Source organism: Helianthus annuus, chromosome 12 (assembly GCF_002127325.2).
Source record: "Helianthus annuus cultivar XRQ/B chromosome 12, HanXRQr2.0-SUNRISE, whole genome shotgun sequence".
In the NCBI taxonomy this organism is placed as follows: Eukaryota; Viridiplantae; Streptophyta; class Magnoliopsida; order Asterales; family Asteraceae; genus Helianthus; species Helianthus annuus.
Window position 1 is genome coordinate 151,840,358 of NC_035444.2, and position 19,620 is coordinate 151,859,977.

The following is a 19,620-nucleotide window of genomic DNA, read 5'->3' on the forward strand; positions in this document are numbered from 1 at the left end:
CATGACATCCATGGAATCACGTTCATGGCGTCGTTGCTGGCTAAAATGCGCAAGGAACTTGGCTTCCAAGTCCTCGAGTGAGTCCAGTGATCCCACTGGCAAAGAATCGAACCAAGCCCTTGCCAGACCCGTAAGGGTCTGACGGAAAAAATGACACCAGGTGGGTTCGTCCCAGTTATTGTTGCACCCCGCGCCGGTGAAGATATTTATATGGCCGTCCGGATCGGACGAACCATTGTATTTCCCAATATTAAATGGAAATTTGGTGGTGTTGACACCGGCGTGAGCGATTCTTGGGACGAACTTGGAGTTTCCGGCCGCATATTTTGGCCTGTAGGGTTGGCTCTCGGGGCGCTTTGCGGCGCGGAGGTATGTGTTACGGGGGTGAGTGGGAGGAACGTAGTGGCGTCCTCCTGGTCTGCTGCTGGTAGCATGAGATTCCCCGCAATATGTATGGTCGTCCGGGTCGGTACGGCCATAACCTTCGTGATGGGACTGCGGTCCCAGCCGGCTTTGAATGCCGGAGCCGCGGTGAGCTGTGGATTGCCGCTTGTTATCGCCTTGAGGGCCCAGGCGGCTTTGTATTGGGCCTCTGGCACGAGACCCATATGAGGAATCATCCTCATCGATTGTGCGGACCTCACAGTAATAGGATCCACGGTCTTCACGCCTGCTTCGGGAGGCTGGGCGTGAGGGAGCCCTGCCGTCGTATTGTAAAGTACGACCCGCAGGTGTATATGGTGCCGGGGTGGGCCCGACCGGTATTTGCGCTTTTGCGTAAGCTCTGTTGTATACTGCGGCCAACAGGGTTGCTTGCTGGTCATACCAGGCATGAGGGTTCATGTCTAGAGGGATCACAGATGCGTACTGTGAAAGATCGTGTCCAAACGTAAGGGATGCGTCCCCTTGCGTTGATGTGCCAATGTGGCCAGGATTTGGAACTGGAGGGATGGTCCCCGCAGGCCCTGGGTTGGTGGGTTTAGGTTATCCCTGGTAATGTTGTTTAAACGATCAGACATGATCTTTTGAGAGGGAGAGGGATGATTTTAGAAAGTGCTAAGAGTAGCGGTGGGCGCCAATGATGAAACAATGGTTAACCGGGCAGGGTTAACACACTGGTCTCGTCAAGAAGGGTTAATCCCTTCCTCTCGAGGATCGCTGGCTGGATCGTCCGCCGGTTGATCTCCTGCACAAGGGAACAAGCCGTGACTCGTAACAAGGAGGATGAGGTGGGGAGTGCTCCTTGTTACCACTCTCCGGCGTGAGAATCAGTAATTTGCTTGGGAAGCAAAGTGTGATAGTAGTAGTGAGAGAGTTGTGAAGAGATACCTCAAACCTGGTTTGGGGTTGGTATTTATAGCCGAGGAGTGAAGGAGGAGCTGAAGGGACGGACTGACGACGTGCTGCCCCTTTGCAGGTGTGTCAGGCTTGTCGGTTGTGGAGATGAAGCCACGTCCTACTGCAGTGTCAGTCCGTTGCTTACGTATGGCCTGACAGACGGCTGCCAGTGGTGCCACTTGCTCTGTGTTGTCAGTCCTACTTGCCTAGTGGGCAGGATGCGGTGCGGGCGGCATCGCTGCCTGCGGTAACCTTTGATGTTCCCGCGCTCCATGCTTTGACAAAGACATATGCGGGATGCGGTGTCAAGCCGCATCACCGTTTGTGGTGACTGTTGCTGTTGCCCAGATCCGTGTCGTGACGAAAATGTCCATATGATGCGGTGCCAGCCGCATCGCTATGTACGTCCGCTTTCATACACAAGGTAAGGCTTCTTCTTATCATTTGACCGATTAGATTCGAAGGATGTGTCCGCGTGGACGCAGTTCTTTGCTGGTGGGGGTTCTTTGATAAGGGTAATGGTCACTCGCAGTCAGGTGGCGCGTGATTTAGGACCATACCCCTTCAGGTACTATAATTTGTAGTGCTATTTTCTTAGCATTATATTATGTCACTATTTTGGGCATGCCAATCTGATACCTTTAGAAAATGAAACTGGCATGCATGTCTATGGTCTTAATCTTTTATGATGCTAATTTAAGGTGTTGCATTCATAAGGTGAAAGGTGTTTACTCAAAGATCTATTCAGGGGAGTGGAGAATTATCACATGATAGAGCTTGTAGTTGAATGATCTTCTCTTAAAGTGCCTAAGGAAAGAAGAAAGTTCACCGGCCAGATATATTCAACATTAGTTTTATCCAGTGGCGGAGCTTGACCAAAAATTTCGAGGGGGCATAAAGTAATGGGACCCAAAAAACTTTTTTCCTATCGTTATGTTTAGGTTCGGGTCGGGTTGGCTATTCGATTCAAATCGGGTCAAATAATAATAGTTCCAAATAAAACAAAGTGTATATTTACCAAACTACCCATCATTTATATACAAAGTTTATAAATATTTAGAATATACAATTTAGGTAAAATAATCTGGGGGGCTATCCTATATAATTTTAAAATTTTCGAACGAAAAATCGGAACTTGTACACTTCTAACCGAAATATTGGGGTGGGCGGGTGCACCCCCGAGCACCCACTATCCTCCGCCTCTGGTTTTATCCCTCTTTTTGATGATTTTTATTATTATTATTATTATTATTATTATTATTATTATTATTATTATTATTATTATTATTATTATTATTGACATGGTAGATGTGTTAGTTTTCTTTTGATTAGGACAACTCTACTAGGATATTGGACTACGGATATCTAAGTAGGGACCTGATGCAGAAAAGGCTCTAGAGGCACTATTTATAAGAGTTTATCATTGATTAGTTTGTGAGGTTTTAACAACATCTTGTTACATAATATACCTATACTGTATATATCCAACTAATTACTATCGAAATCCACATTCGTTAGTAGTAAATAATTTGATTAAACATACGCGACGGGATGCAAACAGTTGAACATCAATTCATTTGCTAAATGGAAGTGCAGGACTATTAACAGTTTACTTTTGCTTCACCATTGGTCTCTAATCAACAAGAAGTGTAGTTATTTAAAGCAAGTGTATTTGGTCTACAAAAAGGTTCCACTCTTTTACAAAGAACTCTTTGAAGCCTTTTTTTCAAATAAGAGTTATCACTCATAAACAGAAGACCTGTCTGTAGAAAACCATAAAAAGAACATGTCCAAACATGCCATACATACCAGACTAACACTTCAAACAAGTTTAGAGTAGTTATGGCTGTAAATTAAAGAAATGAACATGAACTAAGGGTGGAGGGTGTGGTTCAATCACTTTAGGGTGTTTGAGTTATTCTCTAGCCAATAGTATCATGCCATGTCAACTCCACATTCCACTCCCTATTTTGCACTCAATCAAAGGGTATGGTTCAATCACTTTAGGGTGTTTGAGTTATTTATTTTTTATTTCTGATTAACGGCTACATTCCTCAATAATCCCACTCAAACAATCGGTGAGTGTACAACGAAAAAGAAGTCACCGAATCACCGAAAAAAGGGGCGGGGTCAATCACCGATCGGTGAAAGCATGTCCCCGAATGCACTCCCCGCACCACTCCGACTACCCTAACTACATTTGAATAGAGGGGTTTTGTTATCAAGATAATAAAACAATCTATTTTTCAATACAACTGTGCACGTCAAGTTCCTCCACTTTTCTTCATTAATTACGTTGTTAGATCAAAAAGGCGTGCAATTCAGGCAGTTTTATTCGAGCCAAACAATATTACTCAAACACAAAATATGGTTTACTTTGCATTTGGTAAACAATAATTAACGAATTCTATATGTAATCACAAAAACATTACTATATAACAAAGAAATAGAAGCATATATCTCAAGAGAGTAATTGGCTTATGTTTCACATGCTGTGAAACACTGAAGAAGAAAAAGTAGCAAATATGAGGGTATCCCACATCGGTGTATAGAAAGAAGCAAGGGTAGGTGGTGTGATACAAAAAGGAGAAGAGGCTTTTGGGTTACTCACTTACCTGGACGGGGTCAATGGGCGATCAAAAAGGTCCATGGCCTAGGTTGGTGACCTCCATTGCACTTAGGAGGGGTGCCCGCCTAAGGTCGGCCCAAGTGGTCGAGCCTACGTCATAATTTGTGGCAGTGGAGGCTTGTGTTCGCGCAGCCTCTTCCCAATTTTTAGTTTAAAGTCTCTTTTGGTTTGCCTGATTTGCTTTTATGACCCTTTCTATCTGCCAGTGTCTTCAAACACAAAACAGATTTAAGTAGTTTAGCTTATAGTTGTTTTTCATCATAAAGTACTTATAGCTTTATTCTAGATTTGAAATGAATTGGTAGAGGTGTACTTACTATTATTTTTAGAGTTGAAATAGTCTTTTGTTTTGGTAAATTTCAGATGCATTCCTTTTAAAACATCCTAAAAATCATTCAAACTTTTAACTTAAATGACTACTTACCCTTTTCTCAATCTCTCACATATCCATGTCCTTATTTTCATGTTAAACAATAAATTTTGAAAATGTGAGATTGGTAAATAGTAAGTTGTTTGACCAACTAGACCATCTAGTTTAGAAATCATCTTGTCATAGAGTAGACCCATAGGGCTTAACGAAGTTGAGCTACGCATTCGCCAACACTGGGTCGATGATCTTATGAGCGTGCTTCAAATCGGGTTGTTTCCTTTCTCATCGTCAATAAGGGATACAATGTTCGAATTCATCATGGGGGATGAAAACAGTTGAGCATCTATGTAGTAATTCATTTGCTAAATGGAAGTGTAGGATTATTAACAGTTTATCACCACCAAAGCACGACTTACTTTCGCTTCAAATTTGTATACTTTCTCTCTAATCGACAAGTGTAGTTAATTAAAGCGTATTTGGTCTGTAAAAGATCCCCACTCTTAAAAAACTATATGAAGTAGATTATTGAAGCTTAAAATTAAAGTTATCACCTCTCACATACCGTCTAAACATTAACAGTGGCGGATCTATAAAATAACTATAGGGGCAACGTTTCAAAAATTAAAAAAAAAAATCTATAGGGTAGCAAAATCAAGAAAACGTCAAATTTTGAAAAAAAAAATTACACTACCGCCTGAGTGTCAAAGGTAGCGGGGGCTACCCCTTGTTCTAATGTATATCTGCCCCTGAGACTTTTTAGAGACCTTAAAAAGAACATGTACTCCAAACATGCCATACCAGACTACCACTTCAAACAAGTTCCTAAAACTTCTAGTTGTTAAAAGATATGAACATGATATAACTACATTTGAATCGAGGGTTTCACAGTTAGGAAAACCAGTATATTTTATAATGTCATTTTCAATACAATTGTGCATGTCTTGTTTGTCAACGTCCTGCATCTGATTGATTTTTCTCCTTTTTTCCACTAATCTTTCAATTATCGTTGGTAGATACATTTAAAGCGGGCAATTCTGACAGTTTGATTCGAGCCAGATAATATCACTGAAACACAAAATATGGTTACTTCACTTTAAACTTGGCAAACCAAAACTAATCCTAAAACGTCTGCTTACAAAACATAGATATATAACTACAAACACATAATAATAAATATATAATTCACAAGTTTACAAATTCAACTATATATGGAGAGAGTACTTAACTAATGTTTCACAAGTTGTGAAAACTGAAGAAGAACAGAAGTAGCAAATATGAGGGTATCCCACATCGGTGTATAGATAGAAGTAAGGGTTGGTGGTGTGATACAAAAAGGAGAAGAGGCCTTTGGGTTACTCACTTACCTGGACGGGGTCAATGGGCGATCAAGAAAGTCCATGGCCTAGGTTGGTTACCTCCATTGCACTTAGGAGGGGTGCCCGCCTAAGGTCGGCCCAAGTGGTCGAGCCTACGTCATAATTTGTGGCAGTGGAGGCCTGCGTTCGCGCGGCCTCTTCCTAGTTCTTAAGTCTTAAGTCTCTTTTGGTTTGCGTGATTTGGTTATATTTCTACTTTTGACCTACGTCATAATTTGTGGCAGTGGAGGCCTGCGTTCGCGCGGCCTCTTCCTAGTTTTTTTTTTTTTTGAACGGCTACTTTCATTAAAAAACCTAGCAAGACGCTAGGAACCAACACTACAAGAAGAAACAAAGCATTACAACGGGCATTTAGTCCACTCCGCCCAAACTAAATCCTTACACGGTGATCTGTTCTTAATCCAAAGGAAGCTACACGATTTTATTTCTTCCACCGCTTTGGTAACGTTCAATATTCCGGAAGAAAAAACACACTCGTTCCTCGTCTTCCATATAATCCAGCAAGTCGTGAGAATTATACCATAAAAGATGTTGCTTTCGATTTTTGGCAGATTGACATTCTTGTAAACATTAAGAAGCTCAGGGACCGAAAACGCGTATATGGGGGAGACCTTGCACCAAGAAGAGACTGCTGACCAAATATGAGCAGCAAATGCACACTCATTCAGCAAATGATCACATGATTCTTCACCTTCAGAACAAAGAGAACAAATCGCCGACCCGACGTTGACGTTTCTTTTACTTAATTCCATCTTAGTAGGGATCCTATTTTGGTTTGCTTGCCATGCAAAAATCATGACTTTTTTAGGAACCCATTTGCTCCAGTTGAGAGAATGATTTGATACCTGGTTGGAGGCTTCAAACAGAAGGTCCTTCATATCTGAAACCGAGAAAGCCTCACTACTTTTGCCCAGCCATTTCCATTTATCTTCTTTGTCTTGAGTATAGCAATTGTTCAACATTCGAAGGCAATCTTGTAGTTCCATGTTCTCCTCGACATTAAAAGTGGTCCTCTTCCAGTTCCACTTCCATGTAACCATACCGTTTGACTCTTCGTAACAATCTTTTATGGACCGCGATTTATCCTTTTCAAGATCGAAAAGTTTAGTGAAAGTGTTGCGTAACGGGTCCGCGGATAACCACGGGTCAATCCAAAAACGGATTTTATCTCCCCTCCCAAGCTCCCCCTTTATAAGCTTCCCCAAGTTCACATTAGAATTAGCCAAGTGATTTTCCAATTTTGCAATCGTACTCCAAGTACCCGGTACGCTTTTGGAATACGGGAGGATAGGCCAAGACCGGTTAGAATTATGGATAGAAACCACCACTTTTTTCCATAAGGCATTATTCTCGATTTTAAACCTCCACCACCACTTCGTGAGGAGAGCGATGTTTGCGTCCCTAAGAGGCGTAAGACCCAAACCACCCGCCTCAATGGGGGTAGTAATTTTATAAGCTAGATCATTATTACTGTTATATTTATTTATTTATTTATTTTACTAACCTAAGTTATATGTGACGGTTACTGTCACTAATGTCCGTATATATACATATGTAATACACACTTGATATTTTATCAATTCATTCGATATATGAACATAAGATTTCTGCATTCTTCAAACCCTAATATCAGATTTCCAACATAGTGGTATCAGAGCCACATCGATCAAATCTGCAGAAATCAAATCAATGATGAATCCGATGCAAGGAATACAAACTCAGATCCCAAAATTCACTGGACAGAATTATTATCACTGGAACATTCAAATCAAAGTCCTATTCGAATCACAAGATTTGTGGGGTGTTATTGAAGAAGGAATTCGCGAATTGGGTACTAATCCCACAGAAGAGGCAACCGCTGCATACAAAGATGCAGTAAAAAAGGACAAGCGAGCACTACATATTCTGTTTCAATCGGTAGGGGACACTATCTTCGAAAGGATTGCACTTGCAAAATCATCAAAGGAAGCATGGAGTATCTTACGAAAATCCTATCAGGGCGAAAATCGGGTAAAATCTGTTAAACTTCAATCCCTTCGTTATGAATTCGATACACTAAATATGAAGGAAGGGGAATCTGTTGAAGATTACTTCAACAGAATAATTATTGTTGTTAATAAATTACGGATGAATGAAGAAACAATCAGTGAACAACGAATAGTAGAAAAAATTCTACGAAGTTTAACACGAAACTTCGAGTCGGTTGTAATCACTGTTGAAGAAACAAAAGATCTTGATAGTATTTCGACTGAAGAATTAATGGGAATCCTTCAATCTCATGAATTGAGATTGAAGAGATATGAAGATACTCCAACCGAGCATGCATTTCAATTACAAAACGCAAGTAATGATAGATATGGACAATCAAGAAGCGAAACAGGAGGAAAGGGAAGAAGTAAATTTAGAGGCCGAAACTGGAGTTCGGTTAGATGTTATAATTGTCAAAGGATGGGTCACACGGCTAAATTTTGTCAAAGAAAAGAGGACAATGACAAGTCGGATAATGTTTTAATACACAAAGAAGAAGAGGTCATAGATCAAGATGACACAATGTTTATGATATTTAATATGGAAGAAACGGTCAAACAGGATTGTTGGTACTTGGATAGTGGTTGTAGCAACCACATGACAGGCAATCGAGATCTGTTTGTTAAATTAGATGAGTCAGTAAATCGAGAAGTTAGAACCGGAGATGATAAACGTTTGGATGTGCTTGGAAGTGGAGAAGTATCAATAAGAATTAAGGAGCATACACGAAAAATACCGAACGTATTTTATGTCAAAGGATTAAAACATAATCTGTTGAGTATAGGGCAACTTATCCAAAAAGGTTATACTGTACTCTTCAAGAAAGATCGATGCATTATTAAGGACATTAAGAATGATGTTGTCGGAGATGTTAAGATGACTAGCAATAAGATGTTTCCGCTGCAGTTAGGCAATGATCTGAACCTTGCATTAACGATGACTACCAAAGAGACTTCAAGTTTATGGCACAAAAGATATGCTCATGTCAACATGGACACACTAGTTAGCATGAAAAATAAAGAGTCTGTACTTGGGCTACCGAAAATAACCAAGGATGAAAATGTATGTGAGGGATGCATCTCGGGTAAACAAGCGAGAATGTCGTTCTCAAAGAGAGTTACATGGAAAGCTAGTAAACCCTTAGAGTTAGTTCACTCCGACATATGTGGTCCTATGCGGACAGAATCAATAGGAGGATGTAAGTACTTTATCACTTTCATCGACGATTATTCAAGGAAAACTTGGGTGTTCTTTCTAAAATACAAATCAGAAGCATTGAATTTCTTCAAGACTTTCAAAGCTTTAAATGAAAGACAATCAGGTTATTTAATTAAGACACTGAGAACGGATCGAGGAGGAGAATACTGTAGTAAGCCTTTCCAAGAATACTTAAAGACATATGGAATACGCCATCAATTAACAAACAGTTACACACCCCAACAGAATGGGGTGGCAGAAAGAAAAAATAGGACGTTAATGGAACTAAGCAGGAGTATGATGAATGTCAAACACCTACCGAATAACTACTGGGCAGAAGCAATAGCGTGTGCAACTTACATTCTAAATCGCACAGTTACCAAAACAAGACCCGATGTGACACCGTATGAAGCATGGAACGGTAGAAAACCAAACGTAGAACATCTTAAGGTGTTTGGAAGCTTAGCTTACGCTCATGTTCCTAAACAATATCGAGGTAAGTTAGATGAAAAGACCGAAAGAACAATATTCGTGGGTTACAGTGAACAAAGTAAAGGATATAAATTGTATAACCCATTAACTAAGAAGATGATTATAAGTCGAGATGTGGTGTTTGATGAAAATAAGCAATGGGTCACAAATACAGAAAGTGCAGGGACTCCTTTCATAATATCTGATACAAACGAACCTCAGATTCATAGAAATGATATACCGGATAATATACAAGTTGAGCAATCATCGGATGACTCGCCCGTGAACAATGGAAACTCACTGCAAGAAACAGGAACACCATCTCAAACTATCAGTGATGAACAGCAAGTTGAAACCTTACATGAACCAGAATCTGTTTGTCAACAGCAAGATAATGCGGCTTCATCGACATCAAATCATCAACAGGATAACAACTCATCTTCATCAGATTCTGAAAATGAAGTTATCCGAACCAAAACCATACGGAATATATATCGAGGGACGAGGAAACTCACTGAGGCAGAAGTTCAGCAAAAGTATAAAGAGAACCAAGTAGTCAATTTTGTTTTATATGCTAGTTCTGATCCCACAACATTCGAAGAAGCTAGCAAGGATTCAAAATGGCAAGAAGCAATGGACAGAGAGATAGAATCAATACAAAAGAATCAAACATGGGAACTTGTGGATCCACCAGGAAAACAAAAACCGATAGGTGTTAAGTGGATTTACAAGACAAAATATGATGAGAAAGGGAATGTAGACAAATACAAGGCAAGGTTAGTTGTAAAAGGGTATAAACAAAAATACGGAATAGATTATCAAGAAGTTTTCGCTCCGGTAATTAGATTTGAGACTGTTCGTCTGGTATTAGCTTTAGCAGCACAACATGAGTGGCATCTACATCAAATGGACGTGAAAACTGCTTTCCTAAATGGAAATCTGGATGAACAAGTCTATATAGAGCAACCTCAAGGCTACATCAAAAAAGGAGAAGAGAAAAAGGTATGTTTTCTCAAGAGAGCACTATATGGTTTAAAACAAGCTCCTAGGGCTTGGTACAGTCGAATAGATACATACTTTATCAAGAATAAGTTTAAAAAATGTATCTATGAACACACTCTCTACATCAAGAATACAAAAGAAGGAAAGATTGTGATATGCTTGTATGTAGACGATTTGATAATAGCAAGTGACTCGATGAACTTGATCTCTGAGTTCAAAGATTCAATGAAAAGGGAGTTTGAAATGACGGATATGGGTCGTTTGCATTATTTTCTTGGTATGGAAGTTACGTATGAGGATGGAAATATTATTCTATCACAAAAGAAGTATATGAAAAATCTGCTGGAGAAATATAATATGACACACTGCAATACAGTGTCAACTCCCATGGAGTATGGATTAAGATTGTCAAAAGAAGATCCAGCCGAATTTATAGATGAAAGAATATATCGTAGTTTGGTTGGAAGTCTGATGTATTTAACGAATACCAGGCCAGACATTATGTTTGCTGTAAGCAAAGTAAGTAGATTTATGGAATGCCCAAAGAGAAGTCACTGGGAAGCGGCGAAGCGTATACTTAAATACATAAAAGGGACTCAGGAATTAGGAATCACATACTCGAAAGGAGGGAAGAAACACTTGATGGGGTACAGTGATAGTGACTACGCAGGAAATATAGATGATAGCAAAAGCACGTCAGGTTACATTTTTCATTTAGGATCAGGTCCCATATCTTGGCAGTCAAAGAAGCAAAAGGTAGTGGCATTATCATCAACTGAAGCTGAATACATGGCTCTATGTTTAACTGGATGTCAAGCCTTATGGATTAAAGGAGTTTTAGATGACCTACAAGGAAAAGAAGATTATACAATACCAATCTACTGTGATAACAAGTCAACTATTTGTTTGGCCAGAGATCCAGTATATCACGGTAAAAGCAAACACATAAGAGTTAAGTATCATTTCATAAGAGATCTAATAAAAAGGAGGGAAGTAAGCGTACTATTCTGTGCTACAAAGGATCAGCTAGCAGACATTATGACAAAAGCTCTACAGCCAAAGGACTACACAAGATTAAGAGGACTACTACAAATGAATCTGAAATGATCAAGCTTACGGGAGGGTGTTAGAATAATAATTATAAGCTAGATCATTATTACTGTTATATTTATTTATTTATTTATTTTACTAACCTAAGTTATATGTGACGGTTACTGTCACTAATGTCCGTATATATACATATGTAATACACACTTGATATTTTATCAATTCATTCGATATATGAACATAAGATTTCTGCATTCTTCAAACCCTAATATCAGATTTCCAACAATAACCACGGGTCAATCCAAAAACGGATTTTATCTCCCCTCCCAAGCTCCCCCTTTATAAGCTTCCCCAAGTTCACATTAGAATTAGCCAAGTGATTTTCCAATTTTGCAATCGTACTCCAAGTACCCGGTACGCTTTTGGAATACGGGAGGATAGGCCAAGACCGGTTAGAATTATGGATAGAAACCACCACTTTTTTCCATAAGGCATTATTCTCGATTTTAAACCTCCACCACCACTTCGTGAGGAGAGCGATGTTTGCGTCCCTAAGAGGCGTAAGACCCAAACCACCCGCCTCAATGGGGGTAGTAATTTTCTTCCAACCAACCCAACTAATTTTGTTCGTTCCATCTTTCCCACCCCAAAAAAAATTCCTTCTTTTTGCTTCCAACTTTGCTAAGATATAAGCGGGCGCTTTAAACAAAGAGAAATAATAAGTGGGCAATGTTTCCATAACCGCTTTCAAAAGGGTGATTCGTCCCCCGGTAGAAAGGACCGACGCCTTCCAAAGCGAAAGGCGTTTATCAAAAGCATCCAACACCGGTGCCCAATGATTAATTCTATTCATGTTTGCACCAATTACAAGACCAAGATATGAACAAGGAAGGGATCCCATGTCACATCCAATCGAGTTAGCAAATGATAAAACTTCTATCTCATTCGCCCCTATCCCAAAAAGTTTTGACTTGGAGTAGTTAATTTTGAGCCCCGAAACAAGATGGAAACAACGAAGAATCCGCGCCATGTTGATAGTATTTTCCTTCGACCATTCCCCTAATAAAAGTGCATCGTCCGCAAAGAGAAGATGCGAGATAATGGGCCCCCCATTAGGACATACGAACCCCTTGAAGATGCCATTTTCGACCGCTTTATTTAGCATACAAACCATGCCTTCCATACCGATAATAAAAAGGAAGGGCGACAGCGGATCCCCTTGCCTTATTCCTTTTTGAAAATCAAACTCGAAAGTAGGCGAACCATTGATAAGCACGGACGAACGAGCCGAAGACAAAATGCCTTTGACCCAAATCCTCCATTTTGAAGGAAAATTCATTTGTTCCAACAAGAAAATAATGTAATTCCAGTTTATATTGTCAAAAGCTTTTTCAAAATCAATTTTAAATAAGAGAGCCTTTGATTTCTTTTTCTTGATCCAAGCTAGAATTTCATTTATTATTAGGGGACCGTCAATAATGTTTCTACCTTTTAGAAAAGCCGATTGGGAGTCCGAAATAACCGAATTTAACACCTTTTTGAGTCTATTTGCAAGGATCTTGGAAATGACCTTACTAAAGGACCCAATTAGATTGATGGGTCTAAATTCATTAAGACTAACCGGGTCATTAGTTTTGGGAATAAGAGAGATGAAGGAAGAAGAACAACCTCTTGATATGGACCCAACTTCATGAAAATGATTTGCCGCTGCCACAAAATCTGCCCCCAGGATGTCCCAAAACCGTTTTATGAAACGGAAATTAAACCCATCGGGCCCTGGCGCTTTATCCCCTCCACAATCCCAAACCGCTCCTTTGATTTCCGTAGCTGAGAAAGGTTCAACTAACCCAAAAGCTTCTTCATCAGACAACTTTTTTATGTTTGGGCAACTTAACGAAGGTCTGTGTGCCCAATTTTCTTTAAATCGGTTGGCGAAGAATTTTTGAGCTTCTCTTTTCACTAGCTTCGGATTATTACACCATTGGCCATTAATGACTAACCCGTGTAATTTGCTTCTAGCCTCTTTATTTTTAATCATCCCATGAAAATAAGCCGAGTTTTCGTCCCCAAACGATGACCATTTAACCCGAGATATCTGCTTTAAGTCTTTTAATTTACCTTCTTCCAGCTCCAGAAGTTTTGACTTACATTCAGAGTAGATCCATAAGTCATCCTCCTCCAAATCTCTACTTTCCATAACTTCATCAAGGTTGCATAGATCTGAAATAAGGCTATCTTTTAGCTCCTCTTCTTTATTTTTAGTAACCATGGCCCAAGCCTTGATCGCCTTCTTCAAATGTTGCAACTTCTTTGCAAGATATAAATCCGGATTGCCCGTAAAGCTGAACGAGTCGCTGGCGCTTTTTACCACATCCGCCAAACTGCCTTTATCAATCCATGAATTGAAAACACGGAATGGAATGGGACCGTAGTCAATCGGGTCAATCGCTAGGACAAGAGGCGAGTGATCCGAAAGAAAGCGGGGAAGGGCTAAGAGGCACGCATCTGACCATCTTTCCATAAATCCATGACAAACAAGAAAACGATCAATTTTGCTCAGTTTGGGGTTCGAACCCTTACCTTTACAAAAAGTAAATTTTCTGCCTTTCATTAAGAATTCGTGCAGGTCCGAAGCGTAGATGAAATCATTGAAATCATTCGACGACGCGACATCAAAGACAGAATTTTTCCGATCCTCCTGGAAGCGGACCGCATTGAAGTCTCCGAATAGCACCCAGAAACCTTGCGTCGATTGTCGAAGATCCTTCAATTGCTGCCATAGAGCCCTCTTCGCAACTGTACCCTGAGGAGCATATATGTTGAGGATATTGAAGCCCTCACTAAAGCCTTTGACTGTACCAGAGATAAGCAGAAAATTCCGATTCTTCACCACAACTGATTTAGAAAAAATCGAGGGGTCCCAAGCGCTTAAAATACCCCCAGATCTGCCGTTAGAACCAACATATTCAAAATCAAAATTTGCTCTACCCCAAAAGTTTCTCATATCCACTCCCTCCAAATCAACAAACTGAGTTTCTTGCAATCCCAAAAAACTGATCTTATGTTTTCGCACGACATCACGAACCCATCCTGGTTTCCGCGAGTCACCCAAACCTCTAATATTTAAGCTGAGAAAATTCATTGGATACCCATCTTAGACACCTCTCCTGAAACAAATTGTCTAGCCTCTGATTCCCTTTCCTCAAAAACCACTCCCACTGCATTGCCCACATGAATAGTATTATCAACCTCATTTTGCAATACCTGCGCCTTCCTGATTAAATCATTAGGAACGTCTGAAGTGGATTTTAAATTATCTATGCCAGATACCAGATCTGATTGGGCATCGTGATTTATAAAAGGGGGCGGCATAGGAAAATCCCATGCTTCCAACTGAGCTGAAGAGTCTCCATCGCAGTGCAATTGAGTTCTTTTGCCTTTTCTTCTCATGTTTCTTTTCGAGTTTGAAGGCACAGAGACATTGATATTACTGAAGATTCCATCAACAGGAGGAGAATTGAGGTCCCACTCCTCAAGAAACCCTTTTGAGGTGGGCTCCAACGAGTTGGGCCTTGATCTCTTTCTAGAATATTGAAAATCCACATGGCCCACCTCCATGTCGATATTTGCAACCAAGTTCCTGGGCTCATTGCCAAAAGTCTCCTGGCACTCCACATTAACATCAGGCCCCACTTCAACAACCTTATCCTCTCTCGCCGCCTTTTCTATCATGCACACTTCTGGGGAAACCAAACGGTTTTGCATGCTTGTGTCCTCCAATGGTGGCATTTGATTGGTCTCTCTACAAGAATTGCACAACTCCCCATCAACTTCGATACCCGACGTACCGCCCCTTGCCGGAGACTTTTCCTCTTCCACCGGCCGGTGAGAATTCCCAACAGAGTTGCGAAATTCCTCAGTTTTCCACGGAACCCAACTCGAGCAATCTTCCTCTACCCAAATCGGAACAGAAAAATTATTCCATTTAACCTGAATTTGATCCTTGATGCGACACTTCTCTTTGGTAAGAATCGCTATTTTATCGAAAGACAAGTTTACATCGGAACTCGAAGCCTTCGACGATTGAACAACTCTTCCCAGACAGTTACCGATTAAGTCGAAAGTAGAACTGGACCATAAGTGAGCAGGAACTTCTCTAACTATGATCCAAGCCAGTCTCTCCTGTTGCTTGAAATTTGGACTCCAGTGCTCCAATGACCTGAAAACCGACTTCCATTCCTCCACTTTACCTTCCATGAATTCGATAGCATCCGAAATGAGGTTAAATTCGATAAGCGCATTGAGGCCTCCCAGGTATCTAACTTTACACTCTGGCACACCAAACCCTCCTAAAAGCCCATGAATATTACAAAGCTCCTGAAGACCTAATGCTTCACCTACCAAAGATGCCTTCTTCCAAGCCACTGACGATTCGGATTCATCAGGGGCTAACAAAACAGTTCTGGTATTTTGTTTCGGCTTATCCCACGAAACCGAGTCACGAAAAGCGCCCCATGAACGAGTATTGAGATTTAGCGATGGCCATGCATGAGCATGCTTGAGCCCCTCCGTCGATTGCTGCGAAGACCTACCTGAAATGACCGGGGAGGTCTTAGCCTGTTCGCCCCATTTGTCGTACTTCGCTAAGTTGATTCCCAGCTTTGCCCCCCCGATAAACACGTCTCCAATCGATTTTACAAAGCCATCCCTATCGTTCACATTGAGGAATCGGACAAAACCAAAATTGTTGCCAAGTTTGTCTTTCTTCCTAGCAATGTAAACAGAAGATAACACTCCAAAATCCCTGAACTTCAACTTCAAATCTTCTTCAAAAATCCCATCAGGGATGTTGTTGACGAAAATACTAACCGCTGCTTCCTTTGGTCTCCATGCTTTGATGTTGCTGGCCTCCTTCTTCCTTGTATGCTTGCTTTTGTATGTTGCCCACTCTTGGTTATTCCTGCTTAGGCCGTGAAGACCCGGTTGACCCCTCCTCCGCTCTCTCTCCATCCCCCTTGATAAGGACTTCTGCGGCCTCTTCCTAGTTCTTAAGTCTTAAGTCTCTTTTGGTTTGCGTGATTTGGTTATATTTCTACTTTTGACCCTGTGAGAGTGGTAAATAGTAAGTTGTTAACCAACTGAACCATCTAATTTAGCAATCATCTTGTCATAGGGATTAATGAAGTTTCGCCAACGCTGAGTGGATGATCTGATGACCGTGCTTCAAATCGAGTGGTTTACTTTCTCATCGTCAAGAAGGGATATACCGTGTTCGAATATTTTATCCGAACTGCAGTCACAAAAAAATCAATTACAAAATGACAAACATGTTTGATACAACTAGACACATAATTAAAACATCAAATAAAAAGCACAATTGTTTTTCAAGGAAAATGTTGCTAACAGGGAAACCACAAATTTTACACCAATAAAAAAACACAAGTGGTTTCACAGTTAAACCAAAGCCATATATTTTTAGATGTCGTTTTCAATCCAGTTGTACACGTCTTGTTCGTCAAAGCAATGCTTTCTTGTGAACTTTGATTGGTTTTTCTTTGTTTTTCCATTAATGTTCCAGGTATCGTTGTTAGATTAGGACCAAATAAGATCACTGAAAACACGATTTACGGTTACTTGACTTTAAAGTTGGCAGATCTAAAGTAGTCTCAAAACTTCATCTTAGAATAAGAACATATAACTACAAAAACATAAAACATACAATAAAGAAACTATACATATATCGAAAGAGTAGTTACTAATGTTTCACAAGCTATGAAAACTGAAGAAAAAGCAGAAGTAGCAATTTGAGGTATCCCACATTGGTGAGAGAAAAAAAACAAGGGTAAGTGGTGTGATTTAAAATGGAGAAGAGGCCTTTGGGTTACTCACTTACCTGGACGGGGTCAATGGGTGATCAAGAAGGTCCATGGCCTAGGTTGGTGACCTCCACTGCACTTAGGAGGGGTGCCCGCCTAAGGTCGGCCCAAGTGGTCGAGCCTACGTCATAATTTGTGGCAGTGGAGGCCTGTGTTCACGCGGCCTCTTCCCAATTCTTTTGTCTAGGATTTTATTTGTTTTGCTTGATTTTTTTTATGTTGGTGTTTTTATAACTTTTGACCTTTTCTAACTGGCAATGTTTTCAAAAACAAGTAGTTAAAAAGTACTTTAGCTATTAGTTTATTTTCAACATAAATAAATCTATTTTAGGTTTGATTTGGTAAAGGTGTGTACCTTGCAATTTTCAAGAGTTGAAATTGTCTTTTGTTTTGGTAAATTTCAGATACATCCCAAGTATCATTCAAACTTTGAAGTTAATGGCTGTATACCCTTTTTCTCAATTTCACTCTCATATCTATGTCCTTTTTTTCATGTTAGACAATATAATTTTAAAAATGTCAAGATTGGCAAATAGTAATAGTAAGTCGTTGACCAACTGAACGATCAGATTTAGCAATCATCTCGTCATAGTGCTTATTGAAGTTGAGCTAAGCATTCACCAACAGTCGGTGGATGATCTGATGAGCGTGCTTCAAATTGAGGGGTTTCATTTCTCATCATCAAGAAGGATCATCGTGCTCGCAATGATCGAATTGTTTATTCGTACTGCAGTCACAAATAATCAACTGATTAATTTCAACTTAAAAACTTGGAAATTATACCGAAATAGAAGATAAACTGGCAACAAGCTGAACTGCTACTACGTTTTGAATAGCAAAACTAAGTCAACTAAAAACTACATCCATAATCAATTAAAGAGGTAGAACATCGAACAACAGAAATGTCAACGTATATCTATATATATAAACCATATATAACCAACTAATTATTGTAAAAATAACAGATTCATCTGGTTAAGTAGTTGCTTATTAATTATACACCTTTCGCCATGCACACTTTGTTTCTTCTATTTAAACACACATGGGATGAAAACAGTAGAGCATCTATGGGTAAATAGAAGTGACGTGCTTTCACCTCATCTTTTTATCATTTTATGTGAGATAATATAACATATTTATCAAGATGTTGTTGGAAATGAAACAAAACTGTAATAACAGATAACTGAGAGAAAAAAAAATCATTAAAAACATGTTTAATATAATAAAAGACATTATGGTAAAAGATCAAAAGGTGTATTACAATGGGGTTACTGAATGTTGTTTTCTTTATATCACAAAACCAAAAAGGAATAAGAATATATAGGCCATAGAAACGTGAATAAGGGCATGATCATAGGAGCCATCTATGGTAGGTGATAAAGAGATTAGCACAATATATGGGAGAAAATAATGTCTATCTTTACTCCCCCTCAAGTTGGAGCATGGAGGTCTTGAATGCCCGACTTGTCTAGTAACGTGCGGAACTGATAGGTACCCAAGGGCTTCGTGAGAATGTCGGCAATCTGATTTTTAGCGTCAATTTTCATCGGTTGTATTTCTTTGGACTCAACACGTTCTCTAACGAAATGACAGTCCATTTGTACATGCTTGGTTCGTTCATGGAACACCGGATTGTTTGCTATATGACGAGCGGCTTGATTATCACAAAACAAGGGTGTTAGGCCGATGGGGGCGAGTTCAAGCAAGCTAAGGAGCCACCTCATCCACAACACTTCACTAACTGCATTTGCCATTGCTCTATATTCTGCTTCGGCGGATGATCGAGAGACGACAGACTGCTTCTTCGATTTCCATGAAATAGGAGCACCACCTAAAAGAAGAAGATAATCTGTTCGTGACCGCCTTGTGAATAGACAACCAAGCCAATCCGAGTCACAGTAAGCGGTGAGATTTGTACCTCCCCCTTTTGGAATCAAAATACCTTGACCCGGTGTCGTCTTAAGGTATCATAAAACTCGGTTGCACGCATCCATGTGACTCTGTCTTGGGTCATTTACAAGTTGACTTAGAACATTGATGGCGTATGTGATGTCAGGTCTTGTCGCCTGCAAGTAAAGGAGTTTACCAACCAGCCGTCTGTTGGGTTCGTAGGCTTTAGGGTAGCCGGCCCTAATTAGGGTTAGCCTGCCCTAGTTAGGGTTAGCCGGCCCTAGTTATTAGGCCCACTTAGTTAACTTGTTGACCAAGTAGGAAACCTAATCTTGTTCTATAAATACCTATGATGTAATTGTAGTCTGTGTCATTCTAAAAACAGTTGTAAGCATC

General features: G+C 40.1%; 3 non-coding genes across 3 annotated transcripts; all 3 read left to right on the forward strand.

Annotated features, from left to right (window-relative positions):
* Positions 1–3,945: 3,945 nt before the first annotated feature.
* On the forward strand, positions 3,946–4,105 carry LOC118485209. Its single transcript, XR_004875514.1, has one exon. It is a non-coding gene; the product is annotated as a U1 spliceosomal RNA (small nuclear RNA).
* Positions 4,106–5,693: 1,588 nt separating this feature from the next.
* Positions 5,694–5,853, forward strand: LOC118485187. Its single transcript, XR_004875492.1, has one exon. It is a non-coding gene; the product is annotated as a U1 spliceosomal RNA (small nuclear RNA).
* Positions 5,854–17,343: 11,490 nt separating this feature from the next.
* Positions 17,344–17,503, forward strand: LOC118485264. The gene has a single exon (XR_004875569.1). It is a non-coding gene; the product is annotated as a U1 spliceosomal RNA (small nuclear RNA).
* The last annotated feature ends 2,117 nt before the right edge of the window (positions 17,504–19,620 follow it).